The 15,581-nt window shown below is 39.3% G+C and overlaps 1 long non-coding RNA gene across 1 annotated transcript in view; it reads right to left on the minus strand.

The window, feature by feature from the left end:
* Positions 1-14,987, minus strand: part of LOC118001959 — a 49,285-nt gene extending 34,298 nt beyond the window's left edge. The window contains exons 1-2 of the long non-coding RNA XR_004676897.1: positions 14,236-14,987; positions 9,932-10,075 (exon numbers count right to left, since the gene is read on the minus strand). This is a non-coding gene — a long non-coding RNA (uncharacterized LOC118001959). The remainder of the gene's footprint in view (positions 1-9,931; positions 10,076-14,235) is intronic.
* Positions 14,988-15,581: the final 594 nt, after the last annotated feature.

Here is a 15,581-nt window from a genome sequence, read left to right on the forward strand (position 1 = left end):
ATAAGATCATTTTATTAAATAATGTCAGAGGGAAGGCATTTCTAACCACAACACAAAATCTAAGAGACATTGAGGAAAAGATTGATGGATCTGATTATATAAAAGCTAAAAGCTTGTTTACAATGAGAAGCAACCCAATTTGTCTCAAACTGGGACAAAATAATTGCAATACATAAAATGGTGAAGGCTTAATGTTCCAAACATACAAAAATCTCCTAAATAGAGATTAGAAAAAGACAAGCAATGCAATAGGAAGAAACAAGTCAGAGAAGAAGCATAGTCAAAAAGAAGAAATGATCGTTTCCATTAATAATAAATTAAAACGATGAGATATAATCTCTAGTTTTTATGAAATTCTTCGACATTCTTGTATAGTTAATGAAAAGGCAAATAGTTTTGAAAGATAGTTTAACACTTCCTATTCATCTAAGTGAGTAGTCCATTCAAGCCCTAAACCCTACTTCTGGGAAGCTATCCTACAGAAACCACAACACACAGATGTCATTGAAGTAGTAAAGGTTTGTGATGAGTCTAAGTGTCCATCAGTAAACGGAAGCCTGTGCAGCATTTTATAAAATGAAGAATAGGGGCACCTGGGTGGCTCAGTCGTTAAGCGTCTGCCTTCGGCTCAGGTCATGATCCCAGGGTCCCGGGATCGAGTCCCACATCGGGCTCCCTGCTCGGCGGGAAGCCTGCTTCTCCCTCTCCCACTCCCCCTGCTTGTGTTCCCTCTCTCGCTGTCTCTCTCTCTGTCAAATAAATAAATAAAATCTTTAAAATAAAATAAAATGAAATAAAATGAAGAATACATTCTACCTTGGAAAAAAAGGCACTGTTTATTGTAAAATAAAACATGCACACACATACATAGGGAAGAACGAAGTGAAAGCATGATTCTATTTTTATCTGACAGATGATGTGAGTGTATGTGTGTATACACACAAAAACATTTACGTATATTCTAGTAGGAGCAACACTGGATGAGCAGGCAAAGTAACGAATCTCTGGAGGGCAAACATATTTCAATCAAAATATGCCAAATGATGCTTTCATTTACAACGAGATGCCAAAATACAATGGTCAGCAATTTTATTCAAGGAGCAGGTGTGAAGTATTGTCTCACTAACCCTAGATTAGGCTTTACACCTTTTTTCTGGAATGGTTGACCTTGAGACAGGGCACCTGAACCACCACACCTCTGCGGAATACAGTTAATTCCTCTAGATGATTCCTTCCACTTCTGCTCATTTTACAGAACTAATTTCTGTGACATTTTATTTCTACACAGCACTGAACCCAAAATTGTCTTCAGTATTTACGAGGGCATTTACAAAAGGAACAGAGCAAATGCAGTTTAGACAGGTTCCAATAATTCTCCCGGTCTTTCTGACACCAGTGTTTCAGAGTTCACCTTTCCTCTACACACACTCAATTAAATTAAAATATAGTGTATACATGGTGGCCAAAGAATCTCAAAGGGCACTGCAGAGGTGAAAATAAAACAACTTCATATGAGCCATTCCCATTATGAGTGAATATATCTAGATTTTGTTAAAATTAAAACCCAGGATAATTATCAAAGCCTAATGGCATAGACCAAAACAGAAAGAAGAAAATGAGCCCGGTGGCAAGTCGACAGCTCCTGTGGTAGTCGCACTGTTGACCCTTTTTCTCAGCCCCGGGCTGCAGGCCAGACACTGCTACCAGACAGGGGACAGTGTCTCGGTCTTGTACAGCTGCTCACAGACTCACGGGGAAGGGCCCACCCCCTCATCTCTAAGTCCCAGGCACTTAGGGGACAGCATGCACTCCATGAATGCAATGCTGAGGAATTTGCAAACGCCCAAACCAAAATGGCACCTTCCTTTTTTTTTTTTTTAATTAGAAGATAAAAATTAGGATGGAACTGGAGGGTATTATGTTGAGTGAAATAAGTCAAACAGAGAAAGACATGTATCATATGATCTCACTGATATGAGGAATTCTTAATCGCAGGAAACAAACTGAGTGTTGTTGGAGTGGGGGGTGGGGTGGGAGGGATGGGGTGACTGGGTGATAGACACTGGGGAGGGTATGTGCTCTGGTAAGTGCTGTGAATTGTGCAAGACTGTTGAATCTCAGATCTGTACCTCTGAAACAAATAATGCAATATATGTTAAGAAAAAAAAAAAAGAAGAAGAAGGTAGCGGGAGGGGAAGAGTGAAGCGGGGGAAATCGGAGGGGTAGACGAACCATGAGAGACGATGGACTCTGAAAAACAAACTGAGGGTTCTGGAGGGGAGGGGAGTGGGAGGATGGGTTAGCCTGGTGGTGGGTATTGAGGAGGGCACATTCTGCATGGAGCACTGGGTGTTATGCACTAACAATGAATCATGGAACACTTCATCTAGAACTAATGATGTAATGTATGGGGATTAACATAACAATTAAAAAAAAAAGAAGATAAAAATTAAGACCAACAGAGTAAGTGAATTTTAGCAAAATCGAGGCGTCTCCCAAAGCTTTGACTAGCCTCTTTTTCCTGGGAGGTACAGAAAGAAAAACAGATAGGTTTATATCAATACATAGATATAGATATGTTCTTCAATTATGATACTTAGTCAAATTATGAAGCTCAAAGAACAGATTGCCTCAACCTACTACTACTACTTGAAACTTTCTGTGCCACTTGCACAAAATAAGCTTCGCTTCCCTTGGCATTTTTGTCGATTCAGATTTCCAGGAGAGAGCGCTGCTCGTGACTTCATTCTCCTGAGACTTGGAACCCCATGAAGGAAGGACTGTTCTGCTTCCTTTACCCTGCGTCCCAGCACCAACCGCATATAGTGGGTCCTATGCGGGTCCTCAAAAATGTGTCCTGTTGTAGAATAAGAATCTCTAGATCACTTTATAACTATATATCCTCATTTGGGTTGATTTTTTATTAGTTTTATTTTCTGGGGCTAGGGGATTAGATCAGACATGACATTAAGTAGTTCGATCATACCCAGAAAAGTTAGGCACTCTTTGTAGTATGTACAGAGGAAGTTGCTATCTTTAGAGTTTACAGAGACGACTTACCGTAATGATCCTGTCCTTTGGATTATGTCCTTTCACTTGAACACCTTGTGCCCACGACAAAGCCCACCTGTATTTGAAATGCATAGTAAGCCTGACTAAAGCCCACTGATTGTTTTTAAATTGTGAGATCATGTTTAAATATTATATCTTTTGTTTCGCTAGATGTATATATTTTAATATGTCTCACTTGCTTATATAACCCACCTAAACATAAAGTTTAGAATATGTGCTATGTATTTTTAAATACTTCTTTGTCCCTCAATTTCAAAAGGGTTTTGAATTTAAAGTGTAATTGTCTTAAAACACCAAAATGGTGAGATTATCTGAAGAAGATGGTTCTATATGCTCAGAAAAACTACTTAAAATTGGATGAAATTGAAGAATTAGAGCAAAAGTTTGAGTCCCAGCATTATTAATCTAGGCTTTCTTTGGAACAAGAAGCAGGGCTGAGAAATGGCCCTCAGTTGTAAATGGAGAATGAGTTTAAACATCTTCCTAAAGAATTATAACTTAGTTCTAGTCGGGAGTAGTTGAACAAGAGAAAACTTGATTACTTAAAGGCACTAAGTGTATTAGGAAGAGAAACATAAATACCTCCAACCAGAATAGCCACTGTGGTCTGGCTATTTAAGACCTGGTGTTCTGATGGAAACTGATGGGCTCTATTACGGATGTCCATCATGGACAAAATGAATTTAGGGTGCCCTTGTGATTTCTCTTGTCTGTGGACTGAGCTTCTTTAAAAATCAAGCTATAAGGATGCAAGTTATATAACTTAATTTACTGCTGAAATGGAACATAAAGTGATTAGCTCAGTGATGCTCAGGCTCTGAGGCTTTAAAACCCTGGCAGATCGTATACATGAATTGCAGAAGATTCACGTGATACATACCTTTAGAATGCGCACAGGCAGGGTCTCAGACTATCAGTTAGCCAAAACTGTGTGCATAGTATGCATGGAACAACTTACCCAAAGCTGATAACTGTTGGGACACTTTTCCAGCCTAATATGGATTCTGGATACATTTACCTCATGGAAAACTATTTTTTATCCATATCACCAAGTTTCTGGAAGTAATAACTCTTTAAGTGTGTTTTAAGGAATTTATAACTTAAAAACCCCAATGATAGGGGCGCCTGAGTGTCTCAGTCAGTTAAGCATCTGCTTTGGCTCAGATCATGATCCCAGAGTCCCAGATCTATCAAGCCGGCACAGGGCTCCCTGCTCAGCGGGAAGTCTGCATCTCCCTCCGTCACTCACCCCACTCATGCTCTCTCTCAGTCGCGCGCTCTCTCCCTCTCTCAAATAAATAAATAAATTCTTAAAACCCCTAATGATAAAATTTGATAGATATCTCTATTTTAGTAGATACCTAGTTGGTATGTGTTAAATATAAGAGAATTCCAAATATGCTAAAAACAATTCAAAATTTTGAGGAAAACCACCTAAAATCCATAGATTCAGGTAGCTTAGGCTCTACAGGTGTTTCTTTTTTTTTAAAATTTTATTTATTCATGAGAGAGAGAGAGAGAGGCAGAGCGAGAAGCAGGCTCCCAAGGAGCAGGGAGCCCGATGCGGGACTCGATCCCAGGACCCTGGGATCATGACCTGAGCCGAAGGCAGACGCTTAACGACTGAGCCACCCAGGCAACCTCTACAGGTGTTTCTTAAAAGTGTGTCCTTGGATGAACAGCTTTAGAATCACTGTGCTTGTTTAAATTGGGAGTTTCCTAGGCTCCACCCATTCCTTGATGATAATCTGCGGGGAGGGGTGAACAAGGGTCTGGAATTTTCACTTTAACCAATTTCCAAGTGATTTTTGCATGCGCCTAAATTTGAGAACCACAACTTTGAGGTCATAATGGTAATTTGGAAGCCAGATTTAGTCCCGTCATAGGAAACTGACATCTGTATGTGTCCTTGTTTATTGTGACCTCAGCCAGGAGATGGCTTGCCCATGCCAGGAGGTCCCAAGACGAGCAAGGGAGAGATATGGATGATACTGCTGCCTTCACCACCAGGCCACAAATTCACCAACCCATATTTAATCAGGAATAATTCTATTCTTTTTTTTAAATTAATTATTATTTTTTTTTGATGTAGTGTTCCATGATTCATTGTTTGTGCATAACACCCAGTGCTCCATGCAGAACATGCCCTCTTTAATACCCATCACCAGGCTAACCCATCACCCACCCCACTCCCCTCTAGAACCAGGAATAATTCTGTTCTTTACTGTATATTCACTCTAAATAGTTGCTGCATTTAGAAACTGTGACCATTCCTTGTTTTCTTATGATTAGAGGTTACAAAGTGCTCTGCAGTCAGTGGCTGCCCAGGTCTTAAAAATAAGCAAAGGCTGACCTGGTCAGCAGCCCCTCCACTTCCTACTGACCATAGGGCAGGGTGGCTGTGGTTAGGAACACAGATTCAGCCTCTTACCTCTAGTCAAGATCATCCAACCTCACTGCACCTCAGCTCCCTCATCTACAAAGTGTGGAGAACAGTACTATCAAGCATAGGTTCTCTTATGCAGATTAAATGCAGATTATAGTTGACAGCTATAGAATGCTTAAGACAGTGGTTGGCAAATAGTAAGTACTATGTAAGTGTGTGTTAAGCAATAAAAACAAGCCTAGAAATGGTAGATCATTCCAGGAAATGAGGGAACAAAGAGAAAGATGGAGGGATCATCACCAATCTGGAATGGGCATCTTCTTACAAAGAAAAAGTATATATCTTCTCTTCTAACTCCTGTAAGACAGAATAAACATAGTGGAACAAAAGAATTAAAAGGAGAGATGCAAAGGTCAAAATAAGCCATGTGTTAGATAAGGAGTTAGAGACCAATGAAGAAAATGGAGTCGTACCTACAGTTTTATAACAATAAAGTAACTTGGTTCTGTGCATATCTTAATTACGTCTGTTTTAATGGGATGAAGGAGGGTTGTACTTATTGTGGGGGGAGGGAGGCTAAACAAAGTTAACAAATAACATTTGATGTGATGCCCAGTTTGTTTGTCCTTATTCTCTCTCTAGTCTTCTGGGACCAACATCTGGCTATTTCCCTTTCTTTCCCCTTTTTTCTTCACCTTCAGATTAAGTCAAAATTAAGCTAAATTTTGCTGAAATTAAGCTAAAATTTTAAGCTAATTCTTGCCCCTTTCTCCTTTCCTTTGTCATTCCTAACCTCCTTTTTTTTCTCACTTTCTCTTCTGACACTCTATTTTGAATACTTGTCACCTTTAATCTCAACTACCTCACCAAGTTCCTAACCAACATTGTACACACCTCACCACCTCCACCATTTTTCTGTCAAAACCTTGCAGTGACTCCCCTACAATAGGGTCAAAAGTTTATCAGGTGGTTTTTAAAGATTTTCCCACTTGGGTCTCATCATCTCCCACCACTGATGCCCTCACCTCACACCAACGTTTTCACTCTCCTCCCCACAAGCCATGTTTCAGCTTGGCTCAACAAGCACTCCACCTTGCCATGCCTTTGTACGGTGGGTCCTGTGCCCGGAACTCTGTTGTGACCTGGACGGGGCACAGTAAGGGAAGCTTCACTCAGCCAGAAACATTGTACAACCCACTTTACTGGGTTGAATAGTGTCCCCTAAGACTCATATCCTTCCCAGAAACTCAAAATGTGACCTGATTTGGTCACATTAGTTAAGATGATCTGATACTGGAGTAGAATTGGCCCTTCATCCAAGATGACTAGTGTCTTAAAAGAAGGAGAAGACACACAGAAACAGTCACACCCAGAGGGAAGAACACCATGTGAAGATGGAGGCAAAGATTAGAGTGATCCTCCTACAAACCAGGAAATGCCAAGGTTCGCTGGCAGTGCCAGAATTTGGAGAGAAGGGTAAAACAGATTCTTCCCTTAGATCTTCAGAGAGAGCATGGTGCCACTGACACCTTCATTTTTGGACTGTGAGACAGTAGATTATTGTTTTAAGCCACCAAATTTGCAGTACTTTTTTATGGCAGCTATAGGAAACTAATAGAGTGGGTATTGAATGTTAAGTGTCCTCAGCTATGAAATGGAGCTATCCCACCCTTCTTATCTCACAAAAATGTTGTAGGTATCAAATGAGACAAACAAGGTGAGTGTGTTATTAGATGTATAAAGTTCTACACAAGTGTAATGTAAAGTTTTACTTACATTTTGAAAATCTTTTCATTTCCTTGCATAATCCCTATCACAATACTTTGCCTATGGTATATGCTCAATAAGCTTGTTAAATATTTTAATTTATTATTTTAATGCATTGCATCGATTGTATCATAAAAGATCCAAACATAAATACAAAGAACAAGACTCATATTCAGATTACTGTCTAGTCATTTACATGCAGCTTTTACTGCATGTAGTGGTATTTCAGAAAGACATGATTTGGTTTGTCTAGTTAAATATAAGTAATACATTATAATATTATTCTACTGTATATTAATGTGTATTAATTTTTAATATACCAATGAAGTTAAATCTCTATGAATTTGAAAGTAAGATTTATTTAAGATGAAAAAATGTTTAATTTGTTTTCACAAGTATGGCTGATTTTATTTATGCTACTTACTAGAAATCTGATAAAGGTATATTTTATTAAAAATGACTATTTTAATAACATTCCTTTGAAAGTGCTCATCAATAAATTTAATCAATTGCCTATTCAAACAATGGAACAGATCTTCTAATCTTAGTACAATAAAATGATCTCTTGCAAGGAAAAGAAGAATCTGAATACCAGGAATCATTATTTATAAAACAAATGAGAACAAATTTCCCTTGGATACCCAACTTCTATTTAAAGTAAAACAACTAGAATGTTATTCTTGCTATATTATTTTTCCTCTAAGACTCTTTAAGCAGTTAGTGTGTGCCTTGTGATTACCAGTCTTATAATAATCTGGCGAAGGGGCGCCTGGGTGGCTCAGTTGGTTGAGCGACTGCCTTCAGCTCGGGTCATGATCCCAGGGTCCTGGGATCGAGCCCCGCATCGGGCTCCCTGCTCCGCGGGAAGCCTGCTTCTCCCTCTCCCACTCCCCCTGCTTGTGTTCCCTCTCTCGCTGTGTCTCTCTCTGTCAAATAAATAAATAAAATCTTAAAAATATATATATAAAAAAATAATCTGGCGAAGCTGATGGCAGGTGACCCTAGAGGCAGAAACTAGACGTTGAAAGTTATAAGCAAGTGATCACCAGAGCCAGGAAGAGACCCTGAGATTTCTGTCACCCCCCCCACTCCTACATCTCCTTGGCAGGAGCTATCCTTAACAGATAAATTATTTCTGGGCTCTTAATGTCATTTATTAGGTCCAGAAGAAAAACACCTAAATAACTCTATTATGTTTAATATCAATTCGGGTCCTTGCGAGTGAGGGCAAAAGCTTTTCACTTCCAGGTGGACTTCAAATAATATCAACTGGATGTGCGCTAGGAAAGTATAACTTTAAAAGTTGTTCCCCAGCATTAGTGAAGAAGAAAGGAAATGAGAATTAAGGACAGTAATTTCTGGGTAATTTTTCTTGGCTGCTTTTGTCCATACATTTCTGGTGAGTGTGTTAGTTAGGGTAAGCTAGGCTAAGTAATAGAATATACCCCTAAAATTCAGTGGCTACAGAAACAACATGTTTATTTACTTTACAGCTTAATAGGCCAGTGTTGGTCAGGTCCCGATGAAATGGGCAGAAGAGGTGGACTCTGGTCCATGCAGTTGATACTGGCTGGCTGATAGTGGCTTTGTCATAGTTAACATGTGGCCTCATGATCCTAGTCATCTGGGAGGAGGCAAAGGCATGGAGCAGGGTACACAGAAGGGTTTAATAGACCAGATCCAGATGTGGTACATACCACATTAATTTTCATTGGCTAGAACTAGCCACATGACCACACCTCACTGCACAGGCATCTGGGAAATATAGTCCATCAAGCACTCACAAGCAAGAGGAAATGGAATTTGTAATTAGAACAGCCCTAGGGAGGAGCCTATTGTTCTGCTTTGTTCCCTGTTTCCTTTTGCTTCAAGAGACAATTCCTCCTCCTGCCTGTCTACTAAGTCTGTGCCGCTGTGTATTTTCTTACAGAGTTGGGCTGGCTACATCATTTGTGGGGTCCAGGGAGAACGAACATGTGGGACCTCTTGTCTCAATGGCAGAAAAGTGCAGCTAACAAAAATATCATGCTTTTTTTCTCTCTCCCATGGTGTTTCTCTCTCCTCCATACACCCCTGCCTCTGTCTCCGTCTCAGTTTGCCATGGTGGGGTGTTTTTTTGTTTTGTTTTGTTTGTTTTTGTGTTTGTTATTTTGCCCTTTGATGCCACTCTAATTAAAGAGAAATTAAAATTTTTAATTAGCATGAATTTTACCACTCATCCTTATGTGGTCCAATTCCAATTTTCATTGCAAACATAAAAGCACCTAACTTACGTGTGAAATCACTGATATTATACAATTTGTATTTTGTAGCTCGTATATGCATATGCATTTTGTTCTTGCAAACACAGTGGAAATGTTGCCCAAAACTAATTCAGCTGTTTTTATTTCACCTCCTAATATACCCGTATTCTACCAACACTCTATCTTCAGTTCACTAATGGAAAAGGAAAGACTGAAGAGGAAAAGGATATGTGCTCTTAAGCCTTTCCCTGCTGTTCTGTGTCATCTTCAGCTAGCATTGCTGGCTAGCACAGGGAACTCATGGGAGTGGGAATGGGTGTGACAACAGGGTTCTTTGGTCACTCATGTTCCTCAGAATGTCACTGCCTCCTCTCTGCATTCAGAGCAAGTTCTGGTTCAAACCAGAAAGCCTGGCCTCTCAGGGCTGTAAGTACTTACTCAGTCATGGACGTCACATGCTTACCTTCACCGAATACATCGTAGGTCCCCAGAATCCTGCTTCCCTGGGACTCCACACAGGCTGCCTGAGAATTGGCAGCGAGAGGGGCAGGAGGACACATCTTCATCCTGTCTCCTCTGCACACAGTTGTGCTCCATTGTCTCCTCTCTTCAATCACAGAACACAGATTCAAAGATAATGTTACTAAGAGGTTCAAGACGACAACAGCAGAACATTAAACCAAACACAGAGTCCTTCTGAACATGGGATCCCATGCAACGGCATAGTGGCATTGTACACTTTGGAAGCCAGCCCTGCCACAGAGAAACTCTCCAGTGCTTTGGGAAAGAGGAGCTGAGAGCTTAAAGCAGTCAAATTACCTGATTCATAAATTCATCCCTATACTAAAGAACGTAGAGGTTGAGATCATGATAACATACACCAACACTAAGCCTAAAGCACTAAGAATTGTAGGACACGCCATCAATTTGGAATGGCTTTAAGAGGGAAGAAAGAAATACTCTATGAACATACATCCTGATTGTAAGGTGTCCTAATGCCAGATATTGTAAAATAGGGGGGATGACTTCAATTCCTGGACTTGTAATATAGAATTCTCTTTCTTATTATGTGGCTAACTAATAAATTAATATTTGATTTAACATATTTCAAACATCCAGAAAAACATAGAGGCTGGTACATAAATACCTGTGTAGCCACCAGTCAATTTTATCTAATGCTAATGGTTTTCCAGATTTGCTTCACAAGACTTTTAAGGGGAAAAAGGGGAAAGACATTTCAGATAACATTGATACCACCTGGGCATCCTACCTCTAAGTCCATTCCTCCTCCTCTCTCCTCAGAGGTTTTCCAAAATCACTATTTATCATTTATATGCATGTTTTTATACTACCAGTACATATAGCCATACCACAAACATTTTTCCTGTTTTTTCATACTTTATATGGACAGTACCTTAGTGTACATACCATTCTGCAGCATGCTTTCTCGTGCATCATTATTATTTTGAGATCTGTATTGCTATGCGTGGTCCTGGTTAATCTATTTTAATTACTGAAGAGTGTACATTACATAAATATACTCCAATTTATCCATTTTACGGATTGTCATTTAAAATGTTTCTAGGGTGCCTGGGTGGCTCAGATGGTTAAGCGTCTGCCTTCGGCTCAGGTCATGATCCCGGGATACTGGGATCGAGTCCCGCATCAGGCTCCCTGCTCATTGCAGAGCCTGCTTCTCCCTCTGCCTCTGTGTGTGTGTGTGTGTGTGTGTCTCTTATGAATAAATAAATCTTTAAAAAAATAAAAAATAAGCTGTTCCTAACCTTTCTTAATTTTAAACAATGGTCCAGGAAATCTTCTATATTTTTCTTGGTATACATGAGCTAGAGATTTTTAGGACCTATATCCAGAAGTGGAAATGCTGACTTAAAAGTTATAAGCATTGCATCTTTAACTCTTCTGCATACTACCAAAGGACTCTCCAATTTACACATTCAGGGGTAAAATATTAGCGATGCATCCCTTCACATGGTGGCTGACACTTGGAAATGTCAAACACTTTCATTTTTGCTAAACAGATGGGTGTAGGAGGTATCTTTCAATCTGCATTTCTGTAATGACTAGTGAGGTTGAGCATCTTTTCTTATATTAGCTAATCACGTCTCTCTTCTGCAAATTGCCTATTTAAGGCTTTCCTCATTTTTTTCCCCTTGGGTTGTTTATTTCTTATTTATTTATTTATAGATACTATTCCTGGTTATATGTATTTCCAGACTTTAGCTTAATTTTCACACTCACTTATAGATTATAATTTTAATGTAAGCAGATTCATTAATCCTCTCTTTGTGGTTTCAGACTTTTGACCTTGATTAAGATAACTCTCCCTTCCCTGACCCCAAGATATATTCTTGTATAATTTTTTTCTAAAGATTCAGTGTTTTGTTTCTCACATTAAAGATTTTGAGCTTGGGATGCCTGGGTGGCTCAGTCAGTTAAGCATCTGCCTTCGGCTCAGGTCATGATCTCAGGGTCCTGGGATCGAGTCCCGCACTGGGCTCCCAGTTTATCAGGGAGTCTGCTTCTCCCTCTGCCTGCCGCTCCCTCTGCTTGTGCTCTCTCTCTCTCTCTCTCTCTCTGACAACTTAAAGAAAATCTTAAACAAAAATGTTTTTGATCTTTAATCCATCTCAAATTGGTTTTGAATGGTAATTGTCCCAATATCATTTGAGTGCTCCATCCCTATCCCACTGATTTGTTCCATGGCCTTGATCATTTATGACATTTCCCTTTATGCATGCATGTTTCCTCCCTCTCTTATTTTAACCACTATAGGTTTATAACCTATTTCTTCAAAATTATCTGACATGTTTTTGACCCTTTGTGCTTCTGTTTGAATTTGAGGATCAGCTTGTCAAGATCCATTGAAAAACCTTGCTGGGATTATTTTTTAGAACTACTTTGAATGTGGTATAGAATAATTTGTAAGAAATTGACATGTTTAAGAGACTGAATTTTCCCATTCAGAAACAAATTACCTATGTCTATTAATTTAGCTCTTTTTATACTTTATTCATGTTTTAAAATCTTTTTCCATAGTGATTTTGGACAGTGTTGGTTAGTTTAGGAATCATTTTTTTTTAATTACATGGCTCTTTACTACAATCCTTACATTTCCTTTATAACATAACATAGTTATAACTGAAACTGTTGTATTACACCTTGATTTTTCACCAATTTAGGGATTACTAGATGAACTAATGCAAAATCCATTTTATGCCAATCTATACACTTGATTTTGAATAACTTATTCAATGAAGGATTTTTTTGTGGAGAATCATATGCGATGAATTAAAATATCTTGAATAGACTTGAGATCTGTATTGCTATGCGTGGTCCTGGTTAATCTATTTTAATTACTGAAGAGTGTACATTACATAAATATACATAAAAATGTTTCTGTTTTGTTTTCACTTAAAATGCATTCTGAATGTGCTAACAACATAGGAGGATACTGAATTATACCTATTAAATTCCCCAAATATAAAAACTTTGGATGCATCCCTATTTCAAAAGATGAATAGTAGAAACAGTACTGTTTACAGCCATGTTTCCAAATGCAAAAGGAGGGCATTTTTTACTTGAACTATTTTGAGATGAAAAAAGTAAGTAAAGAGATTTTGTGATAGCTTTGAAACCAGCAGTAGTCCTAAAATGTGAAATAAGGTGGTTGTCTGTCATCCCCGCTGAAATCACGGTTGTTTAATGAGCTCCTTTTTATGGTATCTATTTATGCCTTATTCGTGAGTCTCCCCATTCTTTGCAATGCCACACAGACTTTGGAGATGAATTTTAATTTCATCACTATCTATGACCTATAATATGTGCATTAACCATAATGTATTTCCCCTTTATGAATATATTCCCAAACCTCCCTGTTCTGCTTTATTGTTTGCTCACCAATGCTCAGTGTTATTTTATTCCTCTAGCATCCTAAACACAATACAGACTCAGCCTTATTCCAAGGCAGTATTGAATTAACTCATCAAGATCCTCAGAAAAGTCCCATCAATTCAAAGGGCAGTCCAAAGATTCCACATGTGACAAATGGAACAGAGACTCTTATACCAAATAGAGCTCTGGGATCCCTTCACCCCATCCTCCTCACCCTCTCGATTCCCAGGAAAACCATCAGGCCTCCTGTAGAAATGGGATCTAAAACTGTGCTCTTAAGTCAGGTGTTGGTCTCCACCTGTGCTATAAACAATAATAGTTAATGTATGTAAAGTGCTCACAAATTTCCAGATGCTTTATATGAGTAGACTCACTTAATCCTCCCAACAAAACTAAGAGGTAGGAATAAATTTTGCAGATGGAGAAACTGCTGGGGTCACATTGTCAGTAAATCAGAGTCTGGATCCAAACCGGGTGCCTGGCTTCTTGGCCCAGTGACCACTGTACTCAGCACCAGGCCCTGGGCAGGTTCTTTACAAATGATCTCACGTTGACTTCTCACCAGGACCCTGAAAGGCGCATGGTGTTTTACCACTTGATAGGTGAGGAATCCGTGGCTCAGTTAAAATGACTTTTCCAGCCTGTGGACCCAGATCTTGCCTCCAGGCCTGCTGCAGAGGCCTTGTGCCCAGAATGACTGAAACAAAGAAGGGTTTGCAGAGCTTGTCAGGGAAGTGCAGAAATTCGCATACCCAAGTGCCAAATGCTGCACACTTAACATAAATTTCATACCTGCCATCAATTTGACAGTAATGCTTTTATAATTACACATTATAAATTGTGCATGGTACTTACCTGAATTATAAAGCAATTTAAATATTATCTTGTTTAACACCTCAGTTTGGATTTGAAAGTTTTCCCAACTCGAGAATCGGAACGTGGGTCATGAATGGGCTCCTGAAGAATAAATGAAAAATGCCTGTTCACAGCCATGGATGAATCTTTGACAACTCTACCCGGAAATGAAACAAGTTATCAGTGTGATAAGCAATCTCCTAGGAAAGTAATTAACACTAGAGCGTTTCTTCTTTATTCCCACCTGTTAATTGCACCACTAAATAAACATATAGCTGACACATTCGTTACAATTCAGGCACCTGGTTGTACTGGGTGACTGTCAGAGCCTCCTGAATGATCTTCCAGGTCCAGCTTGGTCTTGCTTTGTTCAGTTCTCTGCCTCATTTCTAGAAGAATCTTCCAAAATCAGTGGATTTTTTTTCCTTGAGTATTGGTGAACACATGAGCGCAGAGTCACAGTGACTGGTCACGTGCTGACTCTCCCTTGTCCCACCTGCATTACCATCTGTGGCTGTGCCACAGATTTGGTAGCTCAAAACAACAAAATGTCCCCTCTCACCGTCCTGGAAGACAAGAGTTCAACATCAGCTTCCCTGGGCTGAAATCAAGTTGTCAGCAAGGGCTGGGCACCCTAATAAGGCTCTCAGGCAAGTTCCTTGCCCCTTCTAGCTTCTGGAGGCTGCTGGCCCTCCCTTGCTTGTGGCTGCATCAGTCCAATCTCTGCCTCTGTCTTCACATTGCCTCTTCCTCTTCTGTGTGTATTACGTTTCCTCTCTGCTTCCCTCTTACAAGGACACTTGTGATTGGAATTAAGGTCCTCTGAATAATCTAGGTTAATCTCCCTTTGTCAGAATCCTTAATCACATTTGCAAAAACTCTTTTTCCTTACAAAGTAACATGCACAGGTTCCGGGAATTAGGACCTCCTATCTTTCAGACCATGATTCAGCCTGCCATACTCTCTATGTGATTTCTTTCTTTCTTTCTTTCTTTTTTTGTGTGTCTATGTGATTTCAAGCAAATCATTTAAACTCTCGAAATTCAATTTTCTTATCTATTAAATGTGTACAACAAAAGTATCTATTTCATAGGGTTGCTTGAAGCTCACGTGAGATAATTTACATAAAGCACTTAGCATCGTGCTTGGCAAAAAAAAATATAAATTTTCAATCAGTAATAGCTCTTCTGTTTTTCTATGCAAAGATTTCAGTATCTTTCCATCACTTTTTGTCTAAATCTCTTCGTCTTGAAATCTGGTATGTCCATGATCTGGCCCCAACAGTTTTTCCAACCTTTTCTTTTACTGATTTCTTCATAGATCTTCTATTCTAGCCAGATTTGTTC

This window comes from Mirounga leonina, unplaced genomic scaffold (genome assembly GCF_011800145.1).
Source record: "Mirounga leonina isolate KUSES-001 unplaced genomic scaffold, KU_Mleo_1.0 Mir_55, whole genome shotgun sequence".
NCBI classification, from domain to species: Eukaryota; Metazoa; Chordata; class Mammalia; order Carnivora; family Phocidae; genus Mirounga; species Mirounga leonina.